Here is a 14,286-nt window from a genome sequence, read left to right as displayed (position 1 = left end):
GCAGAAAACTCAGCAGCTTTTTTCAGTCAGCAGTCAATTAGCTGCGGTGTGGCCTTCCTGGTGTTAATGAAGAAGACGCTGGCCCAATTAGAGAATGCATACAGATGACAGTTGGTAATGCTTGTTTTCTCACAAATGGCCATTACTTCTCATATGCTGACAGTTAAAAAAGAGCAGCAGGAAGCATTTTTAATTTCTTATCCCCCCTCCAGAAAAATTTAAAATACTGCTTCAAGAACTGATTTATATTTGATGTTTTTAACCATAAAAATTCCAAATTAGCTCACAAAAAACCCTTTAAATAACAGACTGTTTCTCTGCATCTGATTTTACAGAAATATACATTAGTAATTTGAAGAAATGTGTAAATATTTTTCTGTAGTTCCTTCATACAGTAATCTTTTTCAGCCGTGTGTAAAATCATGGACGATGCCTTTTCGCCTTTTCGAGATTTCTTTTGTCACTGTTGATGTAATCGAGGTCATTTGGACATCTGCAGATGTGACCAGTCAGATTATGGGTTTGTTGGTCAGTGCTTTTCTTTGGCCGTTTTGTGTGTGTGTGTGTGTGTGTGTGTGTGTGTGCAGTGATGGATTCAGGTCTCATGTTGGAGACCTTTAGCAGCTGTGACATTGATGTCGCTGTCGTGTATATGCTGTAGTGTCAGGCGTGCACTTTCCTCTCTCTGCGTAGGAAAGCTCGAATGGCCAAACGCAGCGAGAAGTGCAACATTTCTGACTCGAAGGCGACTTTAAAAATCTGGTCAGCATTTGGGCAGAGGTGTGTGTGTGTGTGTGTGTGAGGGTCAATGAGAATACAGGGGTTTGGAGAAGCTGTGGAGTAAGGCATGTTTATCTGCTTTGTATATAGAGACCGTATCTAAGATACAGAGCAGCACTGCCAAGACAGATGGGATGGAGTGATGTCACGAACAAATAACATTGAAGTACGACTGTTTGAGCCCACGAGCAGCTTCCTTTTCCTGCTTCACGTGTTTGTCGCCATTGAGCCCTGTTGGCCAGGTCTGCTTGCTCCCAGGTTGAGGTAGTAGGTTGTATAGTTGAGAATTACACCCCGGGAGATAACTGTACAACCTCCTAGCTTTCCCTGAGGTATGCACGGCACTCTGCACAGCTGGATCAATATAGTCCACTGTTATTATTTAACGGCGTGCTAAATCGAGATACCGCACACTCAACTTGGTCAATAACATTTCCCGACACTTTTTGGCCTGTTAGCGTGTGCGTGCGTGCGTGCGTGCGTGCGTGCGTGCGTGCGTGTGTGTGTGTGTGTGTGTGTGTGTGAGCATGTGTGTGCGTGTGTGTGTGTGCGTGTGTGTGTGTGTGTGCGTGTGTGTTTGCACATCACGAGTTGGTCTGTGGGCTGTTCGGGGTCAGATACCCGTTTGCATTTTAATATTGTGAAGCATTAAATCTGGACCTTTGTGGAAAATATTTTGAAATGCCTCTTTCTGGTTTCATTGATGTTTCTTTTGAGTTCAATAAACTTCTTATTTTGTCTCGCCAACTATCCAAAAGTCACAGAAAGTGTTCAGTAGTAAAAACTGAGAAACATTTTCTTCATTTATTCCCAAAATTGTTGCAAGTAATTTTCTGACATGTTTTGCTCGTGCTGCAGTGTATCAGATGTCCACAGCCGACGTGTGAATATCTCTTCCTGTATTTTTTTGTGTACTTCCGACTCCGGCTCTGTTTGTGTGCCAGCTGGCAGCGGAGATCTGTACTCTGTGTTTGATGTGAAGGCAGCAGCGTTGGCCTGTGAGATCAGAAACGCTGCATTGTTGCGTGGCCGATAGGACTGACGTGCACCGAAGTGTCACCGGGTTTCCGTTCCGAGGCAACGGCGATAACCTCATTAGCGCTGATGACTGCGTGGAAGGAGGCCGGCTGCTTCGGTCTTGCTGTTTGTGTGATGATAGATACGAAGGGGAGAAAAGCACAGGATTCAAACGGGAGCCCGCCACGGTAGCGTCCCAGTCCGCTTGCCATCAGTAACGTCTGTTGTCAGCCTCGACAATTATTGTCACAATATTTCCAATCGGCAGATGCAGACTGCTGCTGTCATTCTGTGTGACATGTGAAATATTGTGACAGTCAGGGAGGAACAGGAAACAAACTGATTGAAATGATTAGTGCACAGCAAAACAGATATTTTCATGGTTCTGGGCTGGCTTCTCCAGCCTTGGAGTGGATCTGCAAAGAAATCAAAACAGGAATATTTGAACTCTAATCCTGAATGCAAACCGAGCAGCTCTTCCGTCTCCTCCCTCTGCGGCTGTCTTCTAACCCTAGCTGACGTTTTGCCTCTTCTGCTTTTCTGCTGGCAGCAGTGAACCTGCTGGATTTACAGCGTCCAACACTCCCTCTTCAGCAGCAGTAACATGAGCGCACTGGCCTTCATATGTTATATACTGAGGCCTGGCACTCGTCTACAAGTGCATATGTTTACAGCAGAGGAGCATAAGGCTGCCCCCTGTTGGTTAACTCTGTGAAGTATCCACCTCAGGTTAGGAGACTGCAATAATTTCATTTGTACAAATGCATGCGTGCTTTTACATTGACCATGTGTGCATACATCTGTGGGCAGTCCCAGGAGAAAGTTTTATTTACGTTTTCCATCTTTTTTTGCAGAATTTGACACTTTTAAAAATACATTTAAGAAGTCAAGAGTATATGTGCATCTTTTTAGTTGACCTGTTCTAGTCAAGCCTTTATTTGTTATCAAGTTTGATAAAAATAAAAAATAAAATTAAGATTAAAATCACGAAAACTCAGTTTCTACAAAAGCTTGTATGCTCTGTGAAATGAAAACAAGATTGATTGTGGGTCCTTTAATCATTTCAAGGCTAAATTTGCGTACAGAGTGTGCTTTGGCACTGTCTTGCTGAAATGAGCAAGACCTTCAGTGACTAAGAAACGCTGCAGATGTATCGCTCCACAGTGTACGTCACTGAGCATGTGCGGTGCCTTCACACGTGAGCCTGCAGTGATGAGCGCTCACTGGCTCTCAGGCCACAGACTGCAGCATCTGTAATTTCCAGAGATGTTGTAATTAGTGAGACCACAGGGAGTTTTTCAGTAAATAAAGTGCTTCCATTTCTGAATCATATTTATTTATGTGTTTTCTATGCATGAGAGATTTCAAACTTGCATTTTTGGATGGTTTCTGAGTGAGCTGTGTTCACTGCTGAGTACTGCTCCTTTTCCTGTGCGTAATGTTATCTCACATCTTTACTGTGTTGGTGAGTAGTTTAGGAACATTTCACACAACGTTTAATGTTTGCATCTGCCTTTGCTGCAGAACGACTCTCGGCCAGCTTTGCTCTGGGTCAGTACGCCATCAGGTTACTGACATCACACCTGACGGTGCTAATTACTGCAAAATGTTTATGCACTGTTTCCAGTTGAACATTGATGATTTTCACAGAAATCCAGTCAGCACAGGTCAGACGTCCTCTTCCTGAACCTTTCTTTTCGCCATCCCCGTTGCCATAGCAACGACCTCCCGACCTCAGCTGCGACGGTCCGATGTGACAGGTGTCAGTCAAGCTCTCTGGCCGGGAGCGCGTCGTGTCCGTCGTCGCCCCACCCAGCAGCCGTGTTTGTTTCAGGCTCTGCAGACCTGCTGCTGCAGGTTTGTTTGCAGTCCTGCTGCTTTGTTGTCGTGCGCGTGGGCTACAGCGTGACAGATCTGGGTCTCTCTTGACGTACCGCTTGGCTGGCCGGGTGCAGATTCCTGGCCGTTACCAGCAGATAACAAATACTTGGAGAGAGCGGAATGGGATGGGTAAATCGGTGGCACCTGAGCTGGATGCAAAGTTTCATTAGCCAGGTGGTTTATTATTTTGCCTTTTGCACATTTATCCACACGCGTGTGAAGTTTAACCATACTTGTATTTGAGCCTACACGCCTCAGCGTGCATGCGTGTGCGCCTTTGTCTGCCTGCTGCAGGCTCTCACCATCAAAGCAGGCTAATATTAGCACCTGACAGAAGACTGGCTCTATCTGGACACAAAGCAGGTGATAAATGAGGATTGCTGCATTGTGTGTGTGTGTTGCGCGTGCGCACGTACGCGAACGTGTCAACGGGGAGACTGTAAAATATGTAGCATGATTATTTTTCACAACGGCCGGCTTACAGAGGTGGATCGTGCTGCAGATCCAGATGCTCGGTTTTCTACTGCAGCTGCATTGAGAAGCAGCACGACGTGCCATCCGCCAGACGGGAGATTAGCCGGGCTGCAGACGCAGGCGGTCGATCGCTCGCAGAAGGAAAGCAAGAGGGCACTGTGGTCTCGGGGATTTTTCTTTTCTTCCTTTTTTTCCTCTCTCCTTCCCAGCCTCTCCGGGCTCCGTCGCTGATTTGAGCCTGCAGCCAGTTGTAGGTCGCTGCTCTCCTTCGTTTCGCTCCATCTGTCCCTCCCCCCATCATCTCTCCTCTTTTTCTCCCTCCCTCCTCCCTCCCTCTCACTCTCTCTCCCTCTCTCTCCATACCAAAGCCTGGGGGAGCCAGTGGAGATTAAATGTAGCCTGTATAAGCCAAAGCACATCATGTAGCAATGTTTCTATGGCCCCTCTCTCTCTCTCTCTGAGAGGATAGTGTGAAAGAGGTCGGCTGGTGTGAGGCGCAGAATAAGACAGCAGACAGAAAGACTGGAAAAGTGGATTTTTGTTGGTTTTTCTTTGCATGCCAGCAAAAGAGTGGATTTGTTTTCTGTTTGGAAAATGGACAACAGCGAGGTGGGAGAAAAAAAAGGAGAAAAGGACGACTTTCTCTTGCCCCTACCCCCCCCACCCCCCCACCCCCCCTCACTCTGTCTGATACAGAGGAAAAGTGGGCCTCTGGCTGTAAGCGATTACAGCTGTGAGGCAAATTAATGGATGATCTCTCCCTCTCTTCTCGTTCTCCTTCGATCAGCACGGGCAGGAGAAAGAAAAAGACTGAGGGAGACTCTCTGGGAAGGAAGAGAAGGGAGAGGGAGGTATGCTTTTTCTTTTTCTCCTGTCTTCCCTCCTTTCCACCTCTGCATGTGATTGGAAAGAGAAAGCGGAGCGAGACAAGAGATCAGCAGGCACATTGGTTTTTGTCCTTTAACTTGGGTGTGCGTGCACGTCCTCCCCCTTTGTCACCAACCTGCGCCCGGGACCTGCAGGTTTGGATACAAAGTAAGTAGAGGCTGTGTGTGTGTGTGTGTGTGTGTGTGTGTGTGTGTGTGTGTGTGTGCGCGCGCGCGCACCACCCCCCACCCCCCGCCCCTTTCTCGCCCCTCCTCACGTCGGTGAGGCAGAAGCTGGCATGCTTCACTGGCTGTGAGCGCTGATTCTGAGGCTCAGCTCTCTTCTTTTACCTCCTTCTCTCGCTGCCTCTCTTTCCCTCCTCGCCTACCTGTCTTACCTAACCTTAACTATTGCATCCTTGCAGTGCTTTGTTTTCCTGGAAACGGTCTCAGCGACTGTCCTGACCGGACTGCGTGTGTGTGCGTGTGTGTGTGTGTGAGAGCAGCAAGAGCAAAGTGATAGAGGGAGAGGGAATGTGCACATGGTTCATTCCGGCTCAGTCCTACCACCCATCCTCATCTTTCTCGTCTCCGTGCCGCTCGCTATTTATTCCGCCTGAGCTCCAGCAGGACTGACCGGCCTCGGCTTTGTACCGCTCTCATCATTTTTTCTTCAAATAAAATGAAAGGAAATCTCTTTTTCTGAGCGTTACCGGAGCCTCGCTGGCGTGCTGTAAGTTTAAATCTGAGCTTTCTTTCTCTCTGTCTCCTCTTTCTTCCCCTCCCTGAGCAGGCAGTGAGCTCGGAGAGCAGCGAGCGATTGGGGCATCCTGGATCCAAAGGGGAGGGTGAGTCGATACCAACAAATTCTCTTCCTCTCCGCTCCCCATCTGTTTCCTACGCTTTAGACCACCATGGTAGCACGAAGGAACTGTAGAGCTTTGTCATCAGGCTTGTCTTTTTCCCTGCGCAGCCTCTCGGGAGGATTGGGAAGCTTGTGCTGAACAGGGATGTGCACTTGTTAAGCACTGAGCGGTCGCCGAACGATTTTTGTTGCACCAGGCAAAAGGCATGTCGGTCGGACGAGCATGCAAGTCATCGTGTGAGATGGACTGTGAGATGCTGCGCTGGTCTGGCGCAGATTTCAATGCTGAAGCCGATGCATCCACACTGGGCTTTTGTCTTTTGCATCTCCTGCAAGTAATGGTCAATAAAGGACAGACGCAGACCTTCGCAGATCTTTGGACGTACAGTACGGCAGCAGGCTCTGTACCTGATGGCAGGAGGCATTTTTCAAAGTGCTGTATTGTTCAGCCGAGGTGGGGGAGGGGGAGAGAGATAGTTGAGGGAGGGGGGCTGGCCAGTGTTGTGTCTGGCTGAGGCTTGCACTTGTTGTATGCTCACGAATGCATAGGGGGCTGTGGAGCTTGCAGCTAATGCATTGCCTCTGAGGCTGTGCGAGGCAGAGCTCGCTCTGTATGCAGGAGACGCTCTGAGTCCTCATTTGACTTATAAGCAAGTCCAGCACACGGAGGTTATTCCCGCGCAGGAATACGAACGATTTCCGAGAGGGTTCAAAGCAGCTGTGCAACGAGGGAAAGGAGTTCGTTTAGGATACGCGTCTTTCTCCATCCCTGAGACCCTAACTTGTGACGTTGTGCTTTCATGTCCACGGGTTAGGCTCTCGGGAGCTGAGAGAGATGCACAGGCAGCGCTATCTCCCGCACCTTCCTGCCTCCAACAATGGCGACCGAAGGGGGGGGGGGGGGCCGTGGCGCAGTGAGCTAAGGCGTTAACCATGTCACACTTCTCAGCTTGGCTCACACCCCGGCATAATGTTGTTACCTGGAGTTTTCGCTCTTCCCGTCTGCCCGCTTTGCCGCCTCGCTTCGTCACAGAACATGAAATCAAGTAGAGCTGGTCAAATATCTGGGCTTTAGTTGATGGGAGTGTAGCATCGTGCACGCTTTATTGAAGTCATGTGACAGAGCTGAGGCCGCCTGAGCTAAAGGTGTGCAGAGGGGTGACAGGAAGCGATCATCTTGTCACAGCTGAGGCTCGATTCTCACAGTATGGACCACAAGCACCATGTTGGACCGCATAGAAAAGCTTTTCGCTAAAGTAGCATGTTGATGAATCTCCGCAGGATTCTGTGTTTGAGTTTTTGTGACACGTGGTCTGAAAAAGAGTGCCCACTCAGAGCTGTAATGGCTAATAATGACTAATACTTACTGTTAGTTACTAATTTTTTAAAAACAGCTTCAGGTGGAGCACTGAAGCTAACAATGCTCGCTAAAACCAATACATGTTCCTGCTAAAGCCAATAGGTGTTGCTGAGCAGCTTGTGATGGATGGTGCTAATGCCGTGGCGATGGTGTCAGTCTCGTCTTGTGCACAGCGATAAGTCTTGCAGCCCTTTTTTCCTGGTTTTTGCAGCAGGCCTGGATACTTGCTCGGCTTCCGTGACTTGAGAGCAGCACAGAGGGATGTCGAGAGCGTGACTATGACAGCTCTGTACATGATGTGCTTGACCTCAGCAAACCCTCGCCAACATTAACGCTTATTCGCACGTGCCAACACAAAGCAAAGGTGACAACGTGAAAACACTGGCAGGCGGCTAGCAGCCATCGCCGGGGCATTTCTAAACTACGATGATACCGCCACCGACCGCGATCCATGAATGAACGGTGTAGCTGCTGAGTCGATTCTGATTGGACTCTGGTGTCTAGCTGCGACACTTTGTCATCGATAGTAACGAGGATCCTACCTGCTGACTTGGTCGTAGGGGCACGTGGTGGCTCTTTTTGCACGAGCTTCATTTCTCACCCAGCTGCTGGTTAATGGGTGAGATCTGCACATCCACGCCACCCTGCAGGTCGCTCTCGCGATACCCGTTTGCAGCACAGCAGCAGCTCTTTGACTACCTGATTCTTCGATATCTGCCTGAACTCCTACTCCACCGTGTCGTGGCATTAATGGGGCGTAGCAGGGTATCGATGATAAGTTATCTCCATGGATAGTTCCCTTCATGCAGAAAGTTCAGTGCTAGATTTGTGCGTTTCATATTTTAGCAAGGTAATTAGCAGGGTCGATGTACGGTGGTGACCCTAATGCTAAACTCATTTTCATTAGTAAATGCTTCAGTGTAACAGTTTCCACTTCACTTGTGTTTCTTGCATTGACAGTTATGTGGTATAATGTGCTGATGTGTTGAGCTTCACCCTCTCAGTGCTTTGCCTCCGATCAGAAGAAGCTTCCATCGTGTTGTTGATGAACCAACATGGACTGTAGCTTGAACCCTGCTGTCTTATGTAACGCCTCTGTGAGCCCCGTCTCTTCTTCTACATTCTCTCTGCCTCCAAATCGCTTTTGATTCGCTCAGCTCACTGAGCGCACACTAACCTGGAGCAAGTTAGCGCCTAGCCGCTAAGCTCCAAAGGAGCCGCAGGCTTGCGCCGTCCATTGTTCGGCTCCTCTGCACACTGTCTGTACACTGTGTCCCCAAAGCTGAGCCAGACGTGGAGGACAGACATTTACAGTGTGACTGCTGGGCATGTACCAGCTACGATAAGCTGCTCCATCACCCAGATTATGTTAGGATCTTTATACAAAATGTGTTTCTGTGCTTGCTTTTCCACAGCAGAGTCTGGAGTGGTGGTCTGGAATAACGCGTGCCTTGCAAAGCTGCTGCACCACACAATCCCAGGGATTTACTCTAGTCTAGTTTCAGTCTTCAGACTTGCAAAATTCAGCCTGGAATGGCAACAGTTGATTGTAATCCTGTTTAATGTGGACGAACTTTCCGTTAAGATGGACTGCTGAAGGCCAACCCTGGTGTGGGTTTGTGAGGACGGTCCGTTGGTTATGCCTAAACCCTCTCATGAAAATCGAGTCAGCTTATTTCAGAGTAAAAGTGAGAAAGCTCGATCGGCACGCTGTGAAAATGCATCGACGTAGGCGACAGACGGCTGGCGATGAGCCTCTTTGTGGCAGCGGGGATGGTTTCCCTCTGCATCAGCCTCGCTCGCCAATCTGCAGCTTTTTTTCTGCCACTCCCTTCGACACGCAGCCGCTCTCTGCTGCAGGCGGGAGAAGCTCATTCATCAATAACCAGTGTGCTTCCTACACTATCTGTCAACACGTCTGTAATGTGATGTGTGTGTGTGTGTGTGTGTGTGTGTGTTCCCCACACTGCAGAGGGGATCGCTGCCCCTTCCTTCCAAGTCTGTCGGTGAAACAAGATGGCGTCGCAGCTCCACATGGGTCCTCCCATGCCGGCCAATGCTCGCTACCCACGGCGTCTGAGAGCAGCAGAGGGCATTTTTTTGTTTTTTTCTAACTGTTGCACACCTGGGGCCGATTTTCTCACCGCGTAGCTGGAATTGCTGAGGCTCTCCTCGGCTCTGCAGCTTGGCCAAAGATTTAGAATTTGGGGCACGTCCAGAGCTTTCATTGTTTCTCTCATTTCTGTTCGCCCGGTCTGGGCACCGACTGCCAAACTGTACGCTGTTTTGTCTGCCATCTGGGCGGCTTTGAAATGCGCTGGTGGGATGGACCGGTGCATTTTCAGCATCACTTGTCTGGGTGTGTTGGTGCGCAAGCCTGTGTGAACGAGGCAAGTTTAGAGGAGCTTTACACACAGCCGCATTACAGCAGCAGATTAACCAGACTACAGACTAACAAACCTCATTAATCTGAGAGTCGCCCACAGTATATCAACAGTCACACACACACACAGGCACACACGCAGGCGCACGTCTGTGCATTAAAAAGCTCCTCCAATAGAGAGCCAGGTAGTGACGAGCGGCAGCAGAGCCCATCTGTGTCGTCCTGCTGCAGGTCACTTTGGATTTAAAGAAAGGCTGGAAATCCCCCGATGAGTCAATGTGTAACCCTCCTGTGCATCATCATCATCTTCGTGTGTTTTTGGTGGTTTTTGTACATTTGAAGGAAAACATGCTGAAGCACATGAACCAGAAAGCTGTGCTCATCATTTCTTTTTGTTAACATATTTATTTCAATTGGTCGGGGAGACGATATCAGAAACATATTTGGTGGTGGGAGAGCGATGCATCAGCTGGATCTGGATGAGATCAAGGCTGTGACACAATTTGAGGCTTTTGCTTCTATGAATCAGTGCAGCCTCCTATTACAACATAACAGTGATTATGAGCTTTGTTTATAACGTTAAAAATGACTTGTCCTGTATTTCAGTCTTTCCTCTGAAGCTGGAGTCGATAAAAGTCGTAAAAACTCCGTCTGTTTGAGCGATAATGTGAAAATCTTTTCAGAATGTTATTAAAGCAGAAGCTTTTATTTTCTAAACACTAACAAGTATCAGAACGGACACACAGTACAGAAGCATTTTATTGATTAAGATAAACTGAACAGTCACGCTGTAAACACTGAATCGTTTCATTCTTTCCTTTAAAGCAGAAAATCCTGCAGGATCTGCAGTGGATGTGGATCTGCAGGATCCACATGTGCGCGCCGACCTGGACGAAGCACCTTCGACTTTCTGTTCAAACTGAACAGGTGTCCTCTGACGAGTGTTCATGAAGAACGTTCAGAGCTGCGATCCTTCTTTGGCGCCTATTACCTTAAATGTGAAATAGAGGGCGTGATTTAAAGCTTAAAACTCTGTCCCAGTACTGGAGCTGTCTGAGGTGCAATAAACCTCCATCTAATTCCTGTCTCAGTGAACTGTCTTGGTATTGTAGCTTCATGCTGCTCTGTTCATCTGTGGTGGCTGTGATGCTTTTGTTGTAGCCTTCACAATGTGCTTCTAGTGGAAACGGAGCGAAGAGCAGAATTTGTATCGTGTGTGAAGTTCCTGTTAGATCATTTAACAAAGCCGGCGCTCGTTATAACCGACACAATACTGAAATATGCTGCATCTCAGATTTAAGCCAAGCTACTGAACAGCACTGCAGCTCGACATACTGTACAGAGCCTGTTACGACCTGCCCAGCAGTCTCGTGTGACTCAATTCACCATTTTTTCTCCAAACCCAGTTTTCCGACTGGTTAATGTGCTCCATTAATCCACACACACGTGTGTTTTTGGATATTTCCAGATGATCCAGTTGTGCTATTTTTAGACTATTTGTCACAAGTTGTTTTATATTATATTCTGATGTAAACTTAGATTCACCCTCCTGTGTATCTCAGTTTGTGGAATTATTTGTTTATTTCAAACCGACTGTGGTGAATCTGGACGCCACGTTTGTTCATATAGATATTTCAATTTCTTCTGAATAAATATAGAAGTTTTTTCTCTTCCTTCTGATGTGTCCTATGTGTCTAAATAAAACCTCACTGTTGTCATTTCACGTGATTGTCAATTCTTTCAACTCTTACACTTATTAATAGAAGCTCTGTGTGAAGTGTGAGATTCGGCCGTCTAACGTGTTTTTATTTAATCTTTGGGAGTATTTTTATACTCTATTAAAGCTCCTACTGTTGTTTTTGTTTCTGTGAGTTACGGAGACGTGTTACAGGATCTCCTTAAAAACAATAAATTAGAAAAGACAGCTGATGAGGACGATGTCAGTCTTCTTTCAGCTCTGTCCATAAATGAGACATTTTTATATTGTTGTGAAACATGAGTCTTTTTCTGACTGGACCTACATTAATGTTTGCATGATTTATTAAAAGTGTGCAGATATCAATAAGTGGGTTTTTTTTGTTGCTTTTAGAGGAAAATCAGCACATTCTTGGTTTCAGTGTAGCGGTTGTATTTTACATGCTGTGCTCGGGCTTCGTTGTGTAACAGCTTTTAAATGACTTTGTCTCTCTCTCTCTTGCAGCCTTTTAGACCAGGTCAGGACATGTCGGGGAACAGTTCATGAACATGAGACGCATATAACAACCAGCTGCCCACACGCCGTGTAGACATCTTTCTTTTATGGCTTATAGTTTGACCAGGACATGCGTGTGATCTGTGACAGTAGGAGCTGCTTTTTAATGCTTCACATGTCTCTGTAATGTAAACATGTAAATAAAGTATTAATGAAATGTCCTTGTTTTCTGTTCTTTGACGAAATGTACCAACGTTTTAACATTTATGGGAAATGAAGAATGCTAACACAGACATGCTAGTGTTAGCTAACGGTTTTTCTTATTCATATATAAAACTTATTCACTGTGTTGGGCGATTTCTAGTTTTCTGCTTCAAACTTCAGTATAATTGTTGGCATGCAAACACTAGCATGCAGTATTTTGTGAGCAGTGCAGTGTTTAAGATATGAGTGCTAACGTACCCCAGTATCTTTGGTCACATGTCAACATGGTTAACAGTCCAACACCACACGTGGTGAATTTTTATACACTTTGAAAAAATGTCTAGTCCGGTTTAAGCACAATGCAACACAGTATCTTTAAGTGGTACTGCTAAAACTGTGATATATGCAGTGTACTAGTACCTCCAACCTAATAGTAACAATATTCTCAAAAAATATACTATTAAATTTGATACGTAGGTCACAGGAGAATCCTCACGTTCCTCCGGTCCATGCAGCATAGTTCATTCTACCTCATCCTGCCTCCCCATCCTTACTGATTCACCACATTTCCAAGAAGTACTTTGAACACCCCGAGAGTTCTGTCTGGACTTGTTACTTCCACATAGCTGTTGGTTTAATATTGGACGGTGATAACGAGACGGATTATGGACACATAAAGCTTCTTTTGCAGAAGGATTAGTGAGTGCAAAGATGGTATGAGAGTACACTGGGCCTGTACCTTCTCCAGAGTTCATCCTATGGTTGGTGAAATCAGATCATAGCTATAGCTTCACACACACACATACAGGGAAGATGATGCTGTAAATAATAATGTATTTTTTGGGAAAATCAAACAATATCAATTTAGAATAAAGGAACATTTTTTTGTGTTCATTGAAATAATCTTTGAATAAAGTGACGCACTAATGGATCGTTCAAAGTTGTCTTCTTTTTATTTTCACTTCTTAAAGAAACATCACATTTGTAACTACACATTTTTCTCAGTGAGCTGAATGCTAGAGTCAGCCAATAATAATGAATCATGTCGGTTTCTGCTCACAGTTATCAGGTAAGTTCATCAGGATTGACATTAGTGGCTTTCTTTACATGCAGAGTCACACACACTATGTTAAACCTGCGGGCACATATTTGGACGTATTTCACTGTTTCCACACTTGGATGTCCCAAGCCTCTCACCTCCACGTGAGTCCATCTAACACTCGTCCTGTGATTTGCCATGAAACGCTTGAATTATAGAAAACAAACAGCAGAGTGGAAATTCGTTGTAAAACATGATTTTTAACAGGATATTTTGACGTGTGGTTTTAGAGTCGTGCTTATTTTCCAAAACTGTCACTTGAGGCTCAGTTTCTGCATTTTTTTAATGTAAAATGAGGAAAAATCAAATACAGATTACCATCTAATCAAATGTATTTCTCGTGGTATTGATTCTAATGTCTTAATGATTCAAAGATGATTAGGACTGTTGCACCAAAGAAGCTGATTAAATCTGTTTGTCAGCCGTGACCACTGGAACAAATATGAGGAGGCACAGCGAGCGTCCCCACAGCCCAAAGCCGAATACCTTATTTGACATGATATTTTCTGGTCACCCGGTTCGCTGTCTCTCGCTCTGCCTCCATCTCTCGCACGCTCTGCCTGTAAATCCACGCTGAGATTTGGCTCACACACACTGGAGCTCTCTGCAGCCGAAAGTAGGCCAAAAGGCATCTGAGGACAGGGCGAGGGAGAGACGGGGCGAGGGAGGGATCATTACATGAGGGAGGATATGAGTCTGTCGTTCGTGCACCTTTCAGTCCCGTTCATTTTTAGCTGCTTCTGATCAGATTATGTAATATATTCAAAAATCTTTTTGTTATAAATACTCTACAGACGGTTATTATTTCACTTAAATCAATAGTTTTTTCTTTAATTCTAACAGTTTGATATAACAATTCATCGTGTGGCAAGAAAATCCCCACAATATATCTGAATAAAAATAACTGAATAAAACACAATATCTAAAACATTCAAACCATATAAACTAGGATATGACAGCATTCAGTTTTTAATTATATAGTGCAAATCACAACAGCTGCCTCGAGGGGCTTTACACTGTAATACAAAGACAATACAATAATAAAAGTAATAAAATGCATTCGATTACATTATTATTATTTGATTATATATTATTACTATATTATTCTATTCATTATATTTGTTTTTGTTATTTGTTTTAATTGTAAAGTAAAACAGTAGTGAGTA

The 14,286-nt window shown here is 45.7% G+C and overlaps 1 long non-coding RNA gene across 1 annotated transcript in view; it reads left to right on the top strand.

Annotated features, from left to right (window-relative positions):
• LOC135933767 (uncharacterized) overlaps positions 1-12,947 on the top strand; it is a 98,110-nt gene extending 85,163 nt beyond the window's left edge. The window contains exon 4 of the long non-coding RNA XR_010573932.1: positions 11,827-12,947. This is a non-coding gene — a long non-coding RNA (uncharacterized LOC135933767). The remainder of the gene's footprint in view (positions 1-11,826) is intronic.
• The last annotated feature ends 1,339 nt before the right edge of the window (positions 12,948-14,286 follow it).

Source organism: Pelmatolapia mariae, linkage group LG14 (assembly GCF_036321145.2).
Source record: "Pelmatolapia mariae isolate MD_Pm_ZW linkage group LG14, Pm_UMD_F_2, whole genome shotgun sequence".
NCBI classification, from domain to species: domain Eukaryota; kingdom Metazoa; phylum Chordata; class Actinopteri; order Cichliformes; family Cichlidae; genus Pelmatolapia; species Pelmatolapia mariae.
The sequence above is the reverse complement of the archived record's forward strand: the minus strand, read 5'-3'. Positions and strand labels throughout refer to the sequence as shown.